The sequence below is a fragment of the Petaurus breviceps genome, unplaced genomic scaffold, assembly GCF_028583685.1.
Source record: "Petaurus breviceps papuanus isolate PSGF00001 unplaced genomic scaffold, PetGlider_PUasm1.0 90779, whole genome shotgun sequence".
Taxonomy (NCBI): Eukaryota; Metazoa; Chordata; class Mammalia; order Diprotodontia; family Petauridae; genus Petaurus; species Petaurus breviceps.
Genome location: NW_027187344.1, coordinates 7,069,310 through 7,088,558, shown reverse-complemented (window position 1 = coordinate 7,088,558; position 19,249 = coordinate 7,069,310). Strand labels below are relative to the sequence as shown.

Below are 19,249 nucleotides of genomic sequence, written 5' to 3'. Positions count from 1 at the left end.
CTTACACAGTAAGGGGAGGGCTTATTTTTGGGATAGGTCTTATTATCGGGGAAACACGGTAAGCATTCTATGCTGATTTTAGGATTGATTTAGTCATCTGACTTTTAAAATAGCCATTTATGAAAACTTGAAGACATCTTCTATAGAATATAGAAATAACATTTATTATGTGAACAATAATAGCTATCATTTCCATAGCATTTGACAACCATTATCTCATTTTATCCTCTAAGCCACCCAATAAGGGAGGTGTTATAATCATCCCCATCTTAAGAAACTGAGGGAGACAGAGGTTAAAAGACTCAAGCAGTGTTACACAGCTAGTAAAGGTCTGAGGCAAAACTTGAATTCAGGTTTTCCTGACTCTCAGGTCCAGTGCTCTATCCTCTGAATCACTAGCTACCTTTAAAATGAGCCTCAGTGTCTATGACTGTAGATCTACATAAATACATAATTTCTTTTGATTTTATTAAAGTATTCTCTGGGAAGATGGAACCCAAATCAATATATCACAGGAACTGGGTTTTTTTTTTTTTAGCACTCTCCCCTTTTATTTCACCAAAGGACCAAATTCAATTCAGGAAAGCTTTATTAAAAAATGAAAATGAAAATAGGTCCTGTCCTCAAAGAACCCTATGTAGACAGATAAATAAATATAAGAACATACAAAGTGAATACAAAGTAACATAGAGTGGGAAAGCACCAAGAGCTGGAGTTCTGAATAGGCCCAGAGTGAGAGATGTCACAGGAGCTGAGCCCTGAACCCAGCTAAGGATGGCAGGAGGTCAAGGTGTGGACAGAGAACCTTCCAGGCTCAGAAAATAGCTTAAGCAAAGGTACAGAGGTGGGAGATAAAACAGTAGGTGAACAACATATGGGCCAGTTTGGCTGGAACTAGAGGACATGACAGGGAGGAATATAAAATCAGCAAAGAGGCTGGAGCTAGACACTGAAGGCCAAAGTGCCTCTAAGTGCCAAATGAGGGACTCTGAACTTTATCTTGCATTCAGTACCACAAGTGTGTGCTATGTGCCCAGTGATGAATTAGGTACTGGAGAATCCAAGGAGAAAAAGACAATAATCTCTGCCCTCGAGGAGTTTACATTCTTGGGAGTTATCAAAGGAGGAAGAGAATAAGTAAATACAAAATACAAAGCCCTTTAGAGGGATCTACTAAAATCCCGCCTTCAATAGGAAGCCTTCCCCAGCTTCCTTAATTCCAGTGCCTTCCCTCTGTTAATTATTTCCTATTAATCCTATATATAGCTTACTTTGTATGTGTTTGTTTGAAGGTTGTCTCCCTGTTAGACTGTAAGCTCCTGGAGGCAGTTTCCTGCCTCTTTATATCCCCTGAGCTAAGCACAATGCCTGGCAAATAGTAGCCATTTAATAAATGTTTATTAATTGATTGGATTAGAATAAGCTTCTTGGGAAATAATCTCTACAAAGGCATGGAGTCTAGGAGATGTGGTAGTTTATATGGGGAACACCCAGTTTGACTAGAATGTAGTGTACATAAAGGAAAGTAACATTGTTCCAGATAGTGAACAGCCTTATATGTATTTTATCATGGAAGCAATAGGGTGAAGCCAAAGATGTGGGCAGATCTATGTTCTGAAATATCCATTTGACATTTGGAATGAATTTGAGAGAAGAAAGACACAAGGCTGGGAGGCTAATTAAGGGGCTAATTAAACAGTCCTGTGAGGGATGATGATGAAGGTTTGAACCAGTGTGGGGGCCATATTCTAGAGGCCAAAGGGAGCCACACTGATACTTCTCAGTGAGGGGAAGTGACCTGGTTAGGCTGGTGTCAAAAGGTGACAGTTCCCCATCCCCCTAGAAGAAGGTCTTCAAGCTGAGGCTTAATGACCACTGGTTCTGGAAGTGGTGGAGGGGTGAAGATTTTTCTTCAAACTTAAACTTAGATGGCCTCTTGCATCTCTTTCAGTAAAGAAAAAAATCATTTTGGATTTAGGGATTAGAGATTTCCTCTGTCATCTGAGCTCCATTTCATAAATCCTCTAATGGGTAGGCATCTCCTATCTTGCCCCACAGGTAGTTATATTTGATTTAACTCTCAAAATAACCATCCCTTTTCTTCTCTATCTTCTTTCAGCTCTCCCACTCCAACATACCCATATAACTTGATCTCCCTTTTCCCCCCTTCTATCATCTAGAAAACCCTTTTGCCCTCAGACCCTCTCATTTTTCTTTTCCCTCAGAATAGTACAACTAATCTTTACTCCTGTGTTTCATTCCAGCCTCACCAGAACTGCATGCTTTCTTTTCCCTGGATAAAATGTTTTCACCCTCTAATCAAGGTGATGCCTTGATTAGCAAGTGTATTGGATATAAATAAGGGAGGGCTGTGCAAAATCACCAGTCTCAATTTCTTCTCAAGAGCCATTTGGGGCCAGTAGCAGGACCACTTCAGGACTACTGAAGATGGTCCAAGATGCAAGTAGCAGGAGAAAAAGTAAACGTCAGGAAGGGGCTCTCCAGATGTTTGGAGCTGAAAGGGACATCTGAGGTCATCTAATCCAACCTCTTCACTTCAAGAATGAGTTAAGGCCCAAAGAGGTGAAGGGACTTGCTCAAAATCTCAAAGAACCAGAATTCAAGCCCATCTCCTGACTCCAAATTCAGCACTTTTCTACCTCACCATATTATTTTGGGGTGTTAAGAGTAGTGCCAGAGAATTGGAGAAGGAGGGATGGGGGGGGGGGGAGACAATTTTCTTCTTTTCTTTTTTTTTTTTTCTGAGACCAAATGGCTGATAAATTCTATGGTTGGTGACTGGCACCCCTGTGGAGCAGGCAACAATAGCTGAAGAAGGTCACACTTGGCCAGTCTCTAGAGATTTGAGATCTGTGCTGTTGGAAAACCCTTGCTTCCCCACAACACCGCCTTCCCCTCCCCCCCCCCCCCCCAGTTAATTCACTCATTTTTGGAGTTCCCACCCTAGGATCCAAGCCAGCTGATTGGTGCCTGAGTGTAAGAAAATCCCCCATTGAGCCGACTAAATTTATTGGCTGGTTCTAGAAACCAGAATATGCTTCAGCTTCTTATCCCATTAGTCTTTCAGTCATCCCTATAAGTCATCTCATCAACTGCTTATCAGCACATGAGTTCCTGCTATCTTTTCTTTTTGAGGGGAGAAGGCAAGGCAATTAGGATTAAGTGACTTGCCCAAGGTCACACAGCTCATTAAGTGTCAAGTGTCTGGCTCTGGATTTGAACTCAGGTCCTCCCGACTTCTGGGCAGGTGCTCTATTCACTGTGACACCAAGCTGCCCCATCTCTCCACCTTTTCCACTTCTTAGAACAAATTCCTTTTTCTGGTCATCATTCACCTAGCTTTCTAACCCATGTTAGAAAGTAAGTTCCTTGAGGACATGGACTGTTTTTTTTTTTTTAAGGTTTATCCGCAGGGCTTAGCTTTTAAAACCCTTCATAACCTGACTTCTTCCTACCTTTCCCATTTTACACCTTACTTCCCATTCCACATACTCTGAGATCCCCAGGATTTCACTAGAACATGTGATACTCCATCTCCTGATCCAGCACCAGTCTCATTGGCTGTGCCCCTGAAATGCTTTCCCTTCTTATTGGCCTACCTGGCTTCCTGCAAGTTCCAGGTCCAACCTCACCCTTCCTTCCAATCTCCCTTAAAGCTAGGGCCTTCTCTCCGAGGTTACCTTCAATTTATTTGTATTTAGTGGTTTGCAAGTTGTCATTCTCACTAAATTGTGAACTCCGAGAGAGAAGAGACTGCCATTCTTTGTATTCCCAGTGCTTAGCATAGTGCCTGGCACATAGTAAATGCTCAATAAATGCTTTTAACTTAATTGATTTATTTGGGAAGCAAAAGTTTCAAGACTGTTTCATTAAAAACCTGCTTTGCACCTGTATTGCCTGGGCAATGCCACTCATACACACTTTCCCCAAATGTAACCTACATTTTTGAAAAGTACCCAGATTCTACAGGGCTTAGTGACTCACCCTGACCTCTGCTCTCTGGAGGACACTTTTTGGGGTTAATCCACTGCCTTTAAACCTTGATTTACTAATATGCTCAAGGAATGGGAGTGATTGGATTGAAGGGAGGAGTATCATAGTTAATTTTCTTCTTTCTTAACTGAAAATCTTTCCAAAATGTATGATCTAATCTTAATTAATAATAGGCAGAATGGATGGCTTCCTGCTTGTATTTGAAGGATGCTAAGAAGATATTTCCTGCCTCGCTATCCATCATAAACCTGGAATTTCACCGTTAGACATTTGGGTTGTTTGTTTTTTTTTGCAGATCCCCTTTTCCAGAATCAATGATCTTCTCCCTTCAGCTACTACAAAAGTTCCTTGAGAGCATCACACACCCTAATTCCTATGAGAGAATTCACTGACATTTGAGGGGTAGCTGAGGGGCAGAGCCTGGAATCTCAGGGATAGGCAGCTGCTTCAGGGTATAACTCAGTAGGAGATGGGGGAAGGGTGAGGATGGACACTTTTAAATTATTATCTGTGCATATAACACTTAAATCTATACTATACAATCCTCATTTCTCTCCTGAATTCCAGTGCCTAATTATCTATTGCCTGCCGGACATCTCCATATGGATGTCCCATAGGCATTCCTACAACATAACTCATTATATCTTCCTCCTTCCAAAAACAAAAAAGCTCAAACCCCCCCCCCCAAAAAAAAAACCCAAATAAAAAAGCCTCACAAACCACTCCTCTTTCTAACTTTCTAATTTCTGTTGAAGGTGCCACCATCCTCCCAGTCACCCAAGTCTCCAATGAGTCATCCTTGACTTTTCACTATTAAACTTAAAAGTGTGTCATGACAGCTGATTGTTAAACATGCACTAGCACATCCCTGCCTGCATCTATGTTCTGTGCTTCAGAGTATGTGACTAGACCTGCGGTTAGGTGGCAAAATGGAGTGTCTGGCTGGAGTCAAGAAGACCTCAGTTTAAATCCTATCTCACTACCTCAGATACTTGCTAGCTGTGTGAACCTGGGCAAGTCATTTAACTGTTGCCTCAGTTTCTCCTTCTGTAAAATGAGCTGGAGAAGGAAATAGCAAACCACTCCAGTATCTTTGCCAAGAAAAACCCAAGTAGGATCACAAAGAGTCAGACATAACTAGAAAACAACTAAACAACAATAACAAATATCCAGGTTTGTCTAATAATGAGCCATATTATAACAGCATTCTACCATGTCTTTACCCATATATGTATGTATACACACACACACACACACACAATGTTTTTAGCATAGTAGGCATTATCACAACTCTCATTTCATAAATGGAAGAAGACAAGAAGAGTTAGTATGCTACATAATGTTAACTGCATGGTAAGTAGGAACAGAAGTATAAGTGTGACCCAGTACTTTTGACTACTAGTTAAAAGAACTGGGTTCCAATCTTTACCCTTCTCTGTGACACCTTGGGACACTGTTTCTCTGGAATTTTGTTTCTTCACCTCAGAATGAGTGTTGGATTTAGCTAATCTCTGGGGTCTCTTCCAGCTTTAAATTCCATCTATGGTCCTTGCATTGGGGTCCTCTCTTGCAAAATCTACTGGAGTCTGCAATCTAACAGGTGCAGGAGACAGGCAAACTCAGGGCAGAAAGACTAAAGTTGGTGCCGTAGCAAGCCTGATTGGGACCACTCACTTTCGTTCTATTGAGATAAGAGGAAATAAGGGACTTGGGGGTAGTACTGCTCCATTTAATTAATTTATCTTATTCTATTCAATTCAGCCAATTTTGAGCAAGGAGGATCTCTTGGGAGACATGCAAAGATAAAATAAAATAGGCCCTGCTCTCAAGGAGTTTTATGTTTTAGCAATCTGGGGATATTTGGAGAAACTGTTCCATTTGGGAACCTCAGGTACCCTAAATGTTAGAATTTCAAAACTTTGGGAATACAGTGGAAAGGAGTTGGAATTGGGGATTGGGGATGGGGTAGGAGAAAATAAATGATAACTCTATCCAATCATAGCTCTGGAATCATAGCTGATTATTGCATTGATCAGAATTCTTAAGTCTTCCAAAATTATTTTTACTATGTTAATGTTATAGTATACCTTTTTCTCCTAGTTCTGTTCACTTTACTCTGTATCAGTTCATGCAAGGCCTCCTAGATTTCTCTGAAATCATACCCCTCATCATTTCTTACAACACAAAAGTATGCCATCACATTCATATGCCATAACTGTTTAGCCATCCCCCAATTGCTAGGCATCCCCTCAGTTTCCAATTCTTTGCCACGAAAAAGATTTTCTATAAATATTTTTGTACTTGTATGACCTTTGAAGAAAATACTTTTTGAACTTTAAGTTCAAATATAAATACAATATATAAATGCATATATAAAGTATATACAAATGTAACTCATATAAATGATTTCCTATTAATTTAAACAATATATATATATATAAAACATATTTCAATGAAGTCCTAATTTCTAGACACTACAAATGACAACAACCTTTCTATACATTCAGCCTTCCTGAGGTGCTTAGGCTAACTATTTAGCAATCTGCAGCCAGCCTAGTGATAAACTTCTCTGAATTAGGTTGGTCCTTTAATTCCAGATACTGCCTACACTAAGCCTTAATGCATAAATTTTTGGTTTGGACCTTGTCACTTTATTGGCATGGGGAACTTCCACTGTAGAAATACAGCGAGTGGTTTTTAAAGAGCAGATCTTACCATGGTACCCCCTGTACTCCAACTTTAATGGTTCTCTTATCTCTAGAATACAAAATTGTCACATAAATGTCTTCACAACCTATTTTTCCAGTGTTTTTTCGCCTTTTTTCTCTCCCCATACTCTGGTTCAGCCATACTGGTTTACAAGCTGGTCTTCATACATGAAGCTCCAACTCCCAGCTCTGTGTACTGACTCTCCCATTCCTGGAATGCTTTTTTCTTACCTCTTCTTCTTGGAACCCTTGATACTCAGCTAAAGTGAAACTTTCTTCGGGAAACCTTTCCTGATCTCCCTTGATGCCAGAGCGTTATCTTGTATCCACTTTGTATGTATCAAATTTTTATGAACATATACAAATCTGTTATTTCCTTCCATAGATGCATGATCCTTCAGCTCAGACACTATTTAGCCTCTGTCTTTATATACCCAGGGCTTAGCATGGTGCCATGACTTTTGTTTATTAGGTGATGCAGATTGGCAACTAGTTTGTAATTTGGTAATTGGGGCTGGGGTGTTGAAATATTAAGTGATTTGCCCATGGTCACATAGTAAGAGGCAACATTTGGACCCAGCTCTCCCTGATTCTAAGGCCTCCAGGATCTACACTGCTGCTGTAGTGCTATCTTAGATAATATTTATTATAGACTTTATATGTAACATCCTATTAGTGTGTATGTGTGTGTGTGTGAAATTTGTGCATATGAGGCTTATGGCACAGTGGATGGAAGATGAGGCTTGGAGTCTAGAAGATGAGATGAGACTTGGAATCCTGTGCCTTCCTGAGAGACCTTGGCTGGAAAAGTCCCTCCCGATTTCTGGGTCTGTTTCCTCAGGTGTAAAATGAGAGGATTGGATTAGACCGCCTTAGTGGTCCCTTCCAACTCTAAATCTGCCATCCTGTATATAAGGGCAACTTTCATTTTTGTACATGTACCCATCTCCCCTATTGGGTAGGGACTGTTTAAGTCTCCCCTAACCAGTGTCTTTTAGGTGCTTAATAAATACTTGTTGATTACTAATTTAGCCTCCGGGGAAGGGGACGGTGTGTGTGTGTGGGGGGGCGGGGAACACTGAGAGTACAGACTTGCACGCACACCTCCGTGACTTCCCAGTCAGCCCTTCAACCCCTGGACCATACATCTTCTCCTAAAACCACCCTACAAGGAATATTCAGCTTATATCACTACTACCATTCCAAGCTGTACCCATAATATGTTAGATAATAGACACCACACAGTCGCATCATATTCCACAACGCGTCATCTCACTGAGCGCGCAGATTACGTACGACATGTAACAACACAAAACATTACTAATAACCACAAACACAAAGATAGAATTTTCCGGGGAGAGCTACCTCCGCCTGCACTGAAAACGAGCTGGCAGAACGTAGCCGCTGCGCTCCGCCTGGCCAGCGGCCCGCCTATGTACCCCGAAGCCGGGCGGGGGCGGGGGCGAGGCGAAGGGGCTGCCACTCCCCCCTCCCCTTTCTTTCTCCACCTTCTTTCTTGGGCTCAGACTGGAGTGAAAGGGGCGGGGCGGGCGGGCGCGCTGGCTCGGGTCTCCCGGGAGGCCCTGCAGGGGGCGCTGTCCGGGTTTCGAGGCCAGTGGTTGCGGGACGAGAGGTTCCATCCAGACAGACATACCAGACAGAAGGGCGGGCAGACAGACAGACAGACAGACGGACAGACAGGGATTGACAAGCGGGGCAGTGGGGGGGCAGGAGGAGGAGGTGGAGGAGAAGGAGGAGGGCAGGGGCGGGGGGCGGGGAGAAGGAGGAGAGAGCGAGAGAAGGAGGCGAGCAGGGAGGAGGGAGGCAGACACAGACACAGACCCGGGGACCGAGTTGGAGGAGGAGGAGGTGGAGGAGGAGGAGGAGGAGGCTCGGGAGGCTCCGCCAGCGCCGCCGCCTCTCAATCCGCCGCCATCCTGCTGCCTGAACGCCCCTTTCGCCGCCGGATTGGGATTTCTCGGCACTGTCGGACCCCCGGAACCAGACCAGGTGGCTATTTCGGGGCGCGGGGGGAGACGCGGCCGGGTTCTGGGGGGCGGGGGAGGGGGCCCCGAGGAGCGCTAAGATGGAGCCCGAGCCTCGGAGCCGCCGCCACTGCCGCCGCTGCTGCAGCCGTCCTGCTCCCGGCCCCAGCCCCAACCCCGGCCCCAGCCCTGGCGCCTGGCCGGGCCTCGGCCTCCCCTCTGGGCTTTTGTCTCTTCCCCGCCCTCACGCCAGTGGGAGGGGGCGCCGGGGGCGGGGTGACAGGGATAATAAGCGCGCCCCCCCTTTCCTTTGCAGAGTGGGGGTAGGGAGAGCAAGCCCCCCCACCCTCCCCGCTGGGGGGTTGGGAGCGACTGGGTCGAGCCGCGGCTCTTCTGCTCATTGTTTACACCGCCGTGACACCCCTCCAATTCCCGATCCAGTCTGAGTGAGGAGGCCAGGTCGGATTTGAACGCCTCCCCCGTTCTCTCTGGCCTTCCTACTCCCCCTCCATCGTTCTCCCCAATTCTCTTTGCCTCCCCCGCAAAATTGTTAACCCTCCTCTCCTTACTCGCTAATTATCTCTATCTTTTCTCCCTCAATTCTCCGATCTCATTCCCCCGATTACTTTTCCTCTTTGCCCTTAAATTCTTTCAGCTTCTCTTCTCTTTCGCCCCCCAAATTCTCTTTGCTCACCCTTCCATTCCTTCCCTAATTATATTTCCCATTCTTTCCCCCCCTCCCTCACATCTCAGTTCTTCTGTTCCCAGGAATGCTGGGGTCTAGGATTTCTGGGGAAGGGTGTGTGAATGCCCCCCTCCCCAAATTATTCCCAAAGGGTTGGTGACGGGGCCGGGCACAGTCTGAATCCTTTGCCTGAACACCCCTCCCCCAGTTTGCAATGGTGGTGGCTGTTTTTCCAACCAGATTTGTGAATCTGCGAGCTGCAGGGCCTCGGTCCCTCCCCCAACCTGCCCCTTTTCTCTGTGGCTCCCTGGTTGTAGGGCCGCAGGGGATGGGAATGTGTGTGTTTCTGTGTCTGTGTATGTGGGTGGCTCTTTCTTCGACAGGAGGGGGCAGAGGTACTTTTCCCCTGTACCTCTTTTCCTAGCCAGTGTCTAGGGCTGCGCTTTTTTTTTTTTAATGTCTTTTCACCCCATTGTTTTGGACTTGCGTCTTGCGCTCTAGAGGGCTCGGTATATGTGTGTATATTATTTTTAAAGCACTGTCAGGCTTACGCTGGATAGGATGATTTCATGATTTCCTGCAAACCGTATATCTCTGATCCATTCACCCTCTTCCTTGCTTACCTCCTCCAACTTCCCAAGTTAAAATGTCAGAAGGATGTAGACTACAAAACATTGCTGTTGAACAGTCAAAGAGTAGATTTTTGCATATTTTTGAGGTAGCATTCCATTTTATGCCAGTTTTTTTTCTGCTATGTCTGTTTGAGAATTTGAATCATTGTTATTTTTTGAAAAATGTTTTATATTTTTGGTAACTTGCTTATTGTAAAGAGAGAGCACCTTATAGTGCAAAAGAGCTTTTTGCTCTCTCTGGTTTAGGTGTTCGGAGACATTAACATTGGAGAAGGGAACAGTTTTTAGTTTCCAGCTTCTTAGGTCCTGAAAAGGTGGGAGAAGTATTTTTTTCTTCCTTATGTTTTGAGGCACCATTGAAATGGAATTTACTAGTCACCATTTCACTATCTCAGACTTCAGCTTTTGTGGTATTTGGAGGGAGAAAGAGAGAATATTAAATTCTGTGAATTCCCTAGGATGGAGGCTAAATTTCACCGTGTGTTTTAAGTGGAGTTGCTGGATAAGCTGTGATTATTGGTTTGTGCTGAAGGAGCAAGAGAGATTCAATATCCCCCAAAGATGAGGCTGTGTTGGAGTGCCAAGAACAAGGGGGTTATTTGGAAAAACAGTTTTAAAGCACTATTGCTAAAAAGATTTAATAATAAACAGGATGTAACTGTTCATGGGCCTGCCAGATGGCTTCCCTTCCCCCCCTCCAAATAAGAAACAGTACTGTTGGAAATGCTGGCTGGATTTGCTTTATAAAGTAGGAAGGTGCTGTTTTATATGCCAAGTGGTGAAAACCTACCTTTTAATATATGGAAGAAAAAGATGCTTTTTAAGATAGAGATGAGTAGCTATAGAATGGCAGAAGAGAGATATTTAAGAACTTTGAATTTGTTATTTGCTAAGTATATGGCTACCTAGGGCAAAGCCTTCACTAGATGTCAGTTTGTTTACCGAATTGTTGAAACTGTCCCATGAGAAATTTACTGTCATCCGGGTTTCTTTTCATGTATTGGTACAGATAACACACTGCCATCAATTTAGCTTGGGTTCTGTGACCTTCTATTTTTAATGATTTGGGCAAGAATTTACTGCATAACCAAATAAAAATGCAGCTTTCAGCAATATATAGGGTACAAGGAAGTGTTCTTTGTCACTCTGCAGATTTGGTCTAGTGACTTCTGTAGCCCTGAATGCCACCTGTACAGTATAGCTGTGCCTGTAGCTGTGACTGAGAGCTCTAGGACAAAGGGAAAAGAAGGGGAAAAAGGTATGGGACAGTAGAAAAGGGTAGAGTTGAAGAGAGAAAGAGGAAAGCAACTAGAGGTGTATATGTTGTGCCATTAATGCTCCTCCTTCAGTGAACAGAGACTAAGGTTTCAAAATAATTACCTCTTTGAACCCAAGAGTAGCGTTTTGGAACTGTAGGAAACCTTGTGGGGGGAGGGGTCAATCTAGTTTAGTCTTTTTTATAGATATAGGAAAAAAATGCTACCATTAATGACCCTAGTGCTGCTTTATATAAAGCATCAGGCCAGTCACTGCTCTAATAATTAGAGCAGTACTAGAGGTTGTCTCAGGAGGTACTGGTACTGAGTTTCCTTCCCACCAGTAGAGAGGTCTTCTAATTAGGGTTTTATGGTACTGTAGAAGAAATGCTGGATTTGGAGTCAGAGAACCTGGGGTCACACCTTTGCTTTGCTACCTGTGTGACTATGGGCCAGGCCCTCAGTTTCCTTATTTGTAAAATGGGGGGTTGGGTAATTGCATTAAATGACCTTCCAAGGTCCCTTCTAGCTCTAAATCTGAGTGTTTGTTAGGGATGTGGGAAAGAAAATTCCTGTTCAGCTACAGGTTCTATAGACTAAATTATTCCGGAGGTTTTGGCCAGTTATGAGATTTTATGACTGCTATCTTTATTCTTTGTATTTATGACAGGACTGACATTCAACATGTAAACCTCCAGGGACTCAGCCTTTTGGGTTTAGTGTACTTGGGGAGTCTTTACTAATTAATCCATTTTGTTTTTTCCCTGCTCCTCTCTTTTATATTGAGTCCTCCTAGGGTAGAATATTTTCTCTGCCAGTCTTCTTGGTTGTTGCGTCTGTCTGGAGCTCCTCACTAATTTACTTCCCCAGTTTATTTTTAATTTGAATTCTATCATCTAAATGTCAGTTGATGGCTTACATAGCAAACAAAGGAGGATGACTTCGTGGGGTAATGAAAATGAATTCACTAGGCATTTATTAAATACCTACTATATGCCAGGCACTATGCTAAGCTCTGAGGATACAGAAAAGCCAAAACAAAACAGAAACAGTCCCTGCCCTCAGGGAGCTCATAATATAATGGGGGGAGACTGCATGTGGACATCTATTTGCAAACAAGATATATCCAGGCTAAATTGGAGATATTCTCAGAGGGAAGGCACTCACATTAAGAAGAGCTGGGAAAGGCTTCCTATAGAAGGTGGGCTTTTAGATGAGATTTGCTGGAAGCCAAGAGGGAAAGAGAGAATACCAGGCATATAGCACATAGCTGACCAGGAGATGAAATGCCTTGTGAAAACAGAAAAAGAGGCCAGAGTCACTGGATCTCAGAGTAAGTGAAGGGAGTAAAGTGGAAGATGCCAAGAAAGGTAGAAAGAAGCCAGGTTAAAAGGGCTTTAAAAACCAAACCACAGATTTTCTTTTTGATCCTGAAGGCAATAGGAAGCCACTGGAGTTTGTTGAATAGAGTGACATGGCTAGACTTGCATTCGAAGATTAGTTTGACAGATGAGGATGGACTGGATTGGGGAGAGGCTTGAATTATAGGAAGATACACTTGGAGGCAAGAGACTAGATTCTAGTCACAGATCTGTTGTTAGTAGCTGTGTGAATTTGAGCAAATCCCTTCCTCTTTCTGGGCCTTAGTTTCCTCATCTGTAAAATGCTTGACTAAATGGTCTCCAAGGTATCTTCCACCTCTGAAGTGCTGTGTCTAGATTCAATAAAAATATTGTTTTGACTTACTAGCTATACTTTGGCACCCAAATGAAGGTGAAATTTCCTTCCCAGAATTTCAAGCCTTTGAGCTATTTATCAGGAACCCTATTAGATAGCATTCTACTCCTCTGCTGAAAAAGGGACAGGGGAAAGGAGAGAGGTATACAGTTCTGAAACACAAAAGACTGAGACAGTGTACCTCTTGCCCAGACACTAAATGACTTGCTAAATAAGCCATGTAAAATTATGTTCTTGGAAATGTTCAACAGAATACTAGCAACTTCTTTTGTTACTTTGTGTTTTTTCTGTGCCTCAGTAACATCGTCTGTAAAATGAGAAGCTTGGACTAGAGGAAGAAGTCTGGGGTACCCTTCAGCTTTCATGCTTTGTATTTACTAAGTTTCTACTTAATTGTTAGCATTTTTCACACTTTCTTAGTTTGTGTCTATAGAATCTATCTCTCTTTGTCCATAGGATACGGCAATCTTTGCAGGCTAATGTCATCCTTTCATTTATCTGATGCCTATTTTATATATAGTCTTTCACTTTTCCTTCTGTTTTGAAGAGTTGAAGTCTCCGATCATTTTTAGTTAGACATTTTGGTGGTTGCTGGCTACCTCTTAAAGTTATTGTTGTTATTATTATCATTATTTTTATTATTATTATTTATGAAGAGGACAGTGGAAGGGATGAGAAGGGAAAAAAATTAGCTTGTCAGTTTTGCTAGTTGTTTTTTTGAAGAGGAAGGTTGAAACTTGTGACAAAAACCCAACTTTTTGAATACAAGTTTAATTCATTTATCCATACTATCATTAATTCTGATTACCATGTATAATTGAGTACTGAAGGTTTTCTGAGTAGTTTCTGTTTGTGCTCTCACAAGTGGAGAGTTGTTCCAGTGATACAAAGATGGTGAGACTTGCCTTCTGTCATCCTACTTATTCAGGTCCAAGTGAGTAAAAATAAAGTGTGAGGAATGGAGAATCTGAAAATGCAGGGAGAGTGGAATGTCAGGAATGGCATGTCAGAACTAGTTGGAGAATGGGACTGGTTGCCTTTGCTTTGCATTTTTTTTATGGCTTTTATTTTGGTTATTGGTCAGTTATTGTGAATTCCCTCCCAGATTTTGATTCTTTTCACTGAAAAATTATTTTATTATTCCTTTAAGAATATTAATAGCAGTAGGCCATGATAAGACTTTTCACGATTCCACCATTTAAGATTGATCATTCCTGTCTTGAATTCTTTCCATTTCTGATACTTTTCTTTTGCTAGTCATGTATATATATATATATATATATATATATATATATATATGTATTTCTGAATTGGCAGTGATTCTTATTTACTATGAAGAACACTTTATTTTTTTTCCCAAAAAATCTTTATTAGTTTGTTTGTTTACTTTTAGTTTACAAGATTCAGTTCCACAATCCTTTGAGTTTCAAATTTTTCCCCTTCCTTCTCCCCCCCTACCCCCAATGGCGACATGCCATCTAGTATAGGATCTGCAAATACTTTCTCATTAGACATTAGTCAGGTTGTAAAGAAGGAATGAACAATGGGAAATAGGAAACAAAACCAAACAAGAAAAAGAAAGAGAACAGGTAGTTTGCTTCAGTCTGCATTCAAACTCTGTAGTTCTTTCTCTGAATATAGACATCTCTTTCCATCATTAATCTTTTGGAGTTGTCTTATAACCTTGCATTGCTGAGAAGAGCCCAGTCTATCAAAGTTGGTCGTCACACATGTGTTGTGTCTGTAATTGAGAACACTTTATTTTGATTCACTGAATTAGATTGTCTTGGTTGTATTTGAAAACAACGCAAGTTGCCTTTAAAACTATAATGTCTATTGGACTTTGTACTTGCATGTGACTGAATCTTGTATTTTAAATTTTTTTTTCAAAAAAATTTCCCTCTAAAAGTACAGAATAACTGTACTATCTTTTATGATATCTTGAATTTTGACTTGAATTCTTTATCCAAATTTCTCTGTGGACTTTCCTGTGGCTCTTAGGAACCTTGTGCCTGTGGTGCTTGGGAAAGGAAGAGTGAGAAATAAGAAATGATGAGCTGTACTGCTTGAAATAAAAATTTTTTTAAAAAAAGATGTTACATATATATTTTTAAAAACCCTGTAGTTTTTCTTGGTATTGAGCACCATTGGGAGGTTGCAGGCCTGGGCTTTTGCTACCAATGATATCACTGTTTATAACTGTGAATAGCACTTGGGAGTTCTTAACCCACTGAGGTACATAGAGATTTACCCTAGTGACTTGAGCCAGGGATTGTGAGTATTAAGATTTGGGTTCTGTCCAGTTCTTAAGCTGTATCTGTTAGCTTTCAATATGGCCTGAGAAACATCTCCTAACGGAGACTTTGGGGCCCTGTGTCCTCATGTGTAAAAAAAAAAAGTGCTAGTAGATACATTGGTTTATGAAGCATTGGTTTCTTAAGTAGAAAGACATTTATAAAGCAATACAGTTTATCTAGAGTTGTTTGTGATCATTTTTTTTTTCCTATCAGGGCCCCTACTTGGCAGTTGAATGAAGTTTGCTGGTATTCTTTTTTGTTGTTGTTTGATTTAAATTCAATGTTGTGTTCTGTTTACTGACTTTTTAAAAAAAATCATCATGATAACCATAATCTTTGCTGTCTTTTCTTTTTACAGAGGGTTTTTGTTGTTGTTCATTTGTCTTTGTAATATGGTGCAGTTCTTTTGCTTATGCTGCCATTTTTTCTTCAGTCCTGCAACTTTGCCCTCCAGGGCAAATACCATACTACATGCTGTCTTAGACTCATAGTGTTTCTTCAAATACCTTAAATAGTGAGATGCAAACTGGAAATGAGCAATTATTGAAAATCGTATGCCAAATTCTGCCAAAATTTAGAAATTTATTTACTCCCACAAAAGAATCAACCCACAGATTTTTGAGCTTACCAGACAGCAGAGTTACTTTAAAGGTGAGTGCTATCTATATGTTATGGCCAGCAACAGTGCAAAGATTTGAGTAGTGAGTTGACTGGGTAATTAATTGCTTTGGCCTCCAAAAGCCATAACTGGAATTCTTCACATGCTGCTGACACCTCTCTGTGCAGAACATTTGGCAATTATCTATGCTGGCCCAACTGGAAAAAGGATTATGGTTTTTTTATGTAGTGCATAGACTTCCTAGGCAAGTTCTGTTTTGACACAGAATGTAGAGAACTGCTTTGTTCTCCATAAGAACAAAGTCCAACCTGGGAAGTTAATTCTGTATTCCAGTCATAGAACCTGTCCAACCTAGGAAGTTAATTCTGTATTCTTGCGTTGCGGTAGTGGGTATAAGCTGTTGGTTGATTAAATAGAATGTGTATTTGGAAACATTTTGGAAGAGTGGAACATCTTGATTTGTATAGACTGTCTGTGGACTTTAAAACTGAATATCATTTTGGATTATTTAGATTTAAGAAGCTGTTCAGATGAAAATAATTGTTAGAGGAACATAGATTGTCTGGTCATTCTCTTATATTTTACCTTAGTCCTTGATCAGTTTGGGTGTGAACATTTTGTAGAAATGTTACAGCAATAATTAGCATTTGTGGTTTCCTACTGCAGAAATTGAAATAGGAGTTGCTCTCAGTGTCTCTTTAGATGAGGACTAGAGATGAGATTATAGAGAGATTTGTCAGATACGCATTTTTAAGAGTTTAATTTTTTGTTATTAAGTAAAATGATGGTTCTTGAGGTAGATGTTTTCTTCATGGCTTTCAGAAACCAAAGCCTGGCAGAGGAAATTCAGATACCTTCCCTGTTCTGAGATTTCATGCAGTCCCTGTGGAAATGGCTGTCAGGCTCTTGTATTGCACTAGCGTGTTGTTTTGTTACTGTTAATGTTTTTTATTATTGGAGTGGAATTTATTTGGTGACTGATCCCTTGTTTATTATATCTCCCAAGTTAATGAATGGTACAGTCCTTTAAGCCATTTGTTTTCTATGTTATGTAATAGATCACTACTTTGTCTTTTTACCTCTGCTAATACTTGCATATCTTTTTCCCCCCAGTTCTTCAAGATCACAAATAAGTTGACTTCTTTTTTTTAGGCAATCGGGGTTAAGTAACTTGCTCAAGGTTACACGGCCAGGTGTTTCTGGGTGGGTGCTAAGTGTCTGAGCCCGGGATTCGATCTCCAGGTTGTCCTGACACTGGAGCCAGTGCTCTTACTCACTGTGCTACCCGGCCGCCCCATAAGTTGACTTCTTTAAAGTGACTTCAGAAATTAAGTATTTGGCAGTGCCTGGGTGGCATTTTAATTAGGTAAAGTCAGGAAGGATTTGAGCTCCTGAAAGACGAGAACTATAAGAGGTACAAATTGCTATTATGATACTGTGGTGCTGGTGTGGAGAATGGCCTTTGTTAGTATCTGCCTAGAGAGAATTCTTTTTAATGGTTTGTGGAGGCTCTGTTTTTATTTGATTTTGTACCATGTGAATGGGCTACATGTGATAGTCAGAAGATCAGGAATATAAATGGCAAAATGGTTTCTTAAATTTTTTTGGTGGTTGTTGATTTGATGCTAGAGTTGAAACCTTAGTTGATAGAAACAAACAAACTTAAACTCCAGGTTTGGTGTGGTTAATGCTGATGCTATCTTTCTTTTAGGATAGGCAGAGTTGGATGGAGGACACTGGTTTTAAGTTGAAATACAATTTTGCTTTTCCTTTTTCTTTTCTTTTTTTTTCTTTTTGGAGGGGGGAAGGTAGGGCAGTTGGGGTTAAGTGATTTGCCCAAGGTCACACAGTTTTGTGTTAGGTGTCTGAGGCCATATTTGAACTCATGTCCTCCTGACTCTAGGGCTGGTGCTCTGTTCACTGTACCACCTAGCACGCCCCTGCTTTTCCTTTTTCTGCTTAATAGCCCCAAATATAAGCAAGGGCTGGATCCATGTTTCCTTATGGAATTTTTGTTCACATCCTCTTAGGTAGAGGATTTATCATCAATGTATATGAAAGAATGGAGGTGGTGCTGCAGTTAGTTTTAGGTTAAGCCCAGGCCAAACATGAGAAGGGAAGGACCTATTGCAGGCAAACAAGCCTCTGTCTTTCTTAACACTGGTTCCTATTGGTGAAATGCGCGCTTTCCTCTTCATCTGACTGCATTACTACCTGTTTTTCAAAGCTCTACTGAAATGCCCAGACTTACTCTGCTCTTAATAAGATTAATAAGGACCTTTCACCCTCATACTTCACATAGCAAATTGGTAACTCTCATTTATACTTATCATGTAATAAATACCATGTATTAAAACTCTATGTTGGTAGTATCTTAATATTCTCTTATATGCTAACACCTCTAGCATAGTACCTTAGACAGGGAAGATATGTTAAAAATTCTTGTATTTTATTGCAGGAAGGTAGGATAAGGATAGGGAGGACTAGACCTGTGATGTCATTGATATCAGGACCTCCTGAGTGAGGAAACTCCCTCTGCCAGTACAAGTTGGCATCATCCGTTCAACTTAGTCTTAGAGTTGCCTTGAGTGGTGAGAAGATAAGTGAATTACCTAGGGTCACTGCGATGTCAGTGGCAGGACTTGGACCTTAAGTCTTTCGTGCTTCCAAGGGCAGTTTTCTAACCATTATGCAATGTAGTAAGGTTTCAGTCAGAATCACTAAACTTGTTGAGATTGTTTTTAAGTATTGATATGTCATTGGTTGCTGCCCCTAGACGGTTACATTTTTTTTTTTAAAGCAATTGGGGTTAAGTAACTTCCTCAAGGTTACACGACCAGTTATTATTTCTGGGTGTGGTGCTGAGTATCTGAGCCTGGATTTGATCCAGGTCATCCCGACACTGGAGCCGGTGCTCTTACTCGCTGATGGCTGCCCCTAAGCAATTGGGGTTAAGTAACTTGCTCAAGGTTACACGGTCAGGTGTTTCTGGGTGAGTGCTAAGTGTCTGAGCCCGGGATTCGATCTCCAGGTCTTCTCAACACTGGAGCTGGTGCTCTTACTCGCTGTGCTACCTGGCCGCCCCTAGACTGTTTCATTTTAATCTTGATTCCAAATTCCTTTCTGAATGTAATTTTGTCTCCAGTGAAACTGTCTTGTGTTTTATCTGATAGAAATCTACTGGTTGTGTCTGGAAGTCTAAACTTGAACAAAAGACTAACTGCTTAAATCCAAATAACCCCAAAGGCTTTTCAGTTATTAAAGACCACAAGAACTATGGATGTCTATAATTGTTGCCAGTAATTTTATGTATGAA

The 19,249-nt window shown here is 41.5% G+C and overlaps 1 protein-coding gene across 7 annotated transcripts in view; it reads left to right on the top strand.

Annotated features, from left to right (window-relative positions):
- The first annotated feature begins 8,482 nt into the window (after window positions 1–8,482).
- PRRC2B (proline rich coiled-coil 2B) overlaps window positions 8,483–19,249 on the top strand; it is a 93,450-nt gene continuing 82,683 nt past the window's right edge. For 4 of the 7 annotated variants that reach the window (XM_069069324.1, XM_069069321.1, XM_069069323.1 and 1 more), the window contains exon 1: window positions 8,483–8,732. The gene's annotated coding sequence lies outside the window, so the exon portion shown is untranslated. The remainder of the gene's footprint in view (window positions 8,733–19,249) is intronic. The other 3 variants (XM_069069326.1, XM_069069322.1, XM_069069320.1) reach the window with 1 other exon arrangement.